Source organism: Meles meles, chromosome 16 (genome assembly GCF_922984935.1).
Source record: "Meles meles chromosome 16, mMelMel3.1 paternal haplotype, whole genome shotgun sequence".
Taxonomy (NCBI): Eukaryota; Metazoa; Chordata; class Mammalia; order Carnivora; family Mustelidae; genus Meles; species Meles meles.
Window position 1 is genome coordinate 62,501 of NC_060081.1, and position 2,500 is coordinate 65,000.

Sequence of the window (2,500 nt, forward strand, 5' to 3'; positions counted from 1 at the left end):
GGACGGTTCGCGTCTTCTCGGTCCGTCGGACGTCGTCCGCTCCGAGCCTGCCCTTCCCCGGCTCCGCGTCTCTCCCCCTCCGGCCCCCACGCCCAGGCCCCGGGCCCGGGTTCGGCTCCTCGCCTTCCCCGCCCCTGCTGCTCTCTTCCCCCGTGCCTCACGCGCCCTGCCTGCCTGTGCCCCGCTTCCCGCTGCAGCCCCTCGCCCTCGGTGGCGAAGGGGGCCTGGGTTCGCGGGTGCGGGGAGGGACGCGGGTGTGGGCCGAAGAGAGCTTCGGGGTGCTCGGGCAAGGAAGAGGGGTCCGGTCCGCCCCGGCGGCGCTGGCGGGGGGGGGTTAAGGAATGGGGGAGAAGGCGGTGCCGGGTGCCGGTGTAGGCCGGGGCCGGTGGCGGCGCCCGGCGGGGCGTGGGGGCCTCCTCCGTCACGGGCCGGCAGCGCCAGGGGTTTCCGTGCCCCGCGGGGTTGGCCGCGGACGGGATCGGCGTCGAGGCGGGGTGGCCTGCGGCCTCGTGTCCCGCCCCCCCCCCCCCCGCCTCGCCTGTCCCCCACCCCCTGTCCAGGTACCTAGCGCGTCCCGGCGCGGAGGTTTAAAGACCCTTTGGGGGTCGCCCGTCCGCCTCGGGTCGGGGCGGTCGGGCCCGTGGGGAGGAGGGGTTCCCTTCTCCCCCAGACTCCGCCGCCCACCCCACCCCACCCCCCCCGGGGCCGGGGTTGCCATGCCGCGCCACGGTCTTCGCGCGGCCGTCGGGAGGGGGCTGCCCGGCGGCCCCGCCCGGCCGTGCGTGTGCGTGTGCCCCGCGTCCCTCGGTGTGTGTGTGTGTGGGGGGCAGGTGGGAACCCCCTGGGCGCCTGTGGGGTTGTCCGAGCTCCGCTCCTCGCGTGGTGGGCGGTGGCCGGATGCCCCGTGGTCCAACCTTTCCGACCTTCTCGGAGTCTGGTCTCGCTTGTGTCTCGACTGGCCGGCCGGAGGCACCCCTTCGGGGGAATGTGCTGTGCCAGGGGGGGCCGCCCCTCCGGGGGTCGGCCCCCTGAACGATCAAAACTCGTACGACTCTTAGCGGTGGATCACTCGGCTCGTGCGTCGATGAAGAACGCAGCTAGCTGCGAGAATTAATGTGAATTGCAGGACACATTGATCATCGACACTTCGAACGCACTTGCGGCCCCGGGTTCCTCCCGGGGCTACGCCTGTCTGAGCGTCGCTTCACGATCAATCGCTTCCCCCAGGGGTCTGTCGCCCCGGGGGGGTGGCGCGGCTGGGGGTTTGCCTCGCAGGGCCTGGGTCTGCCGGTGCCCTCCGTCCCCCTAAGTGCAGACACGGTGGCCTCCTCCGCCCCGTGCGCCCCTGGTCCCCACCGCCCGCGCACCCCGCCCCTCCACCCGCCCACGCCTCGCCTCGCCTCGCCCCGCCGGGTCCGCCCGGCGGTGCAGCGCGTGTGGGACGTGGGAGGGGGTGGAGGCGTGCGAGCGTGTGTGGGGGTGGGGGGGCCGGTGCCGGCGCCGGGGCAGGGGGGGGCGGCCCCGCCCGCGAGAAAGGGAGAGAGGAGAGAGCTCGCGCTGAGGGCCGCGGCCGCCGCCGCGGTTCCTCTGGGGGGAGATCCCTCGCGCCGCACGCGGTCTTGGGGTCGCCCGGGTTGTGCGTTGGGGGGCGTCGCGGTCCCGTGCCGCTCGCCGGTGGCGGTCCGTCGTGGGGGAGAGCCCGGACCCGGAACGCCGTCGGTCTCGCCGCCGTGCCCCCGGCGGCGAGCCCCGGTCGTCCCGGCCGGGGGCCCCCCTCCGTGGGCCGCCGCCGCCGCCTGGCGTCCGGGGTCCGCGCCCGCCCCTCCCTCCCCGCCGGCGACCCCGGCCTTCGCCCTGTCCGGGCGGCTCGCGCCGAGGCCCGAGTCGCGCGCGCGCGGGGCCGCGCCCCGGGGCCGCGTGCCCCGGCGGCGGCCCGCGGGACGCTGCGGCGCCGCCCGCCGCTGCGCGCCTTCCCCCGGGTTGCGGCCGCGCCGCGCCGGGTGCCCCGAGCCCGCGGTGGGTCGGGGTTGGGGGGGTGTCGACGGGGTGTGTCGTGTCGTGTCGTCGTCCAGGGAGGACGGGCGCGCCGCGCCGTCCGTCGCCCGGCCCCGCGGCCGTGCGGCGGTTGCGCGCGGGGGCTTCGGTGAAGGGAGGAGGAGAGGAGAGGAGCCCGGGCGGCGGTGCCCGTGGGCGGTGGCGGTGGGGGGGTGCGTGTGGGGATGCGAGGGCCGGCGGTCGGGGGCGACCGCTGCGCCCCGCCGCCCCCCGCCCCCCCGCCCGCCCGCCGCCCCGGCTTCGTGCCCGCGTGCTCCCTCCAACCCCCGCCCTCGCCTCCCCGCGCGCGTGCGCGTGCCGCCCTCGGCCCGCCCTGGCGGCTCGCTCCCCGCTCGGCCGTCTCCCCCTCCCCCCTCCCCCGAGCCCGGCAGGGCTCCCGCCTGTGCCGCCGGCCCGTGCTCCCCGCCCGCGCCCGCGCCCGCGTTTTCGGCCCCCCTCCCTCGGC

The 2,500-nt window shown here is 78.4% G+C and overlaps 1 non-coding gene across 1 annotated transcript; it reads left to right on the plus strand.

Moving 5' to 3' along the window:
- Positions 1-1,049: 1,049 nt before the first annotated feature.
- On the plus strand, positions 1,050-1,202 carry LOC123927366. Its single transcript, XR_006815447.1, has one exon. It is a non-coding gene; the product is annotated as a 5.8S ribosomal RNA (ribosomal RNA).
- Positions 1,203-2,500: the final 1,298 nt, after the last annotated feature.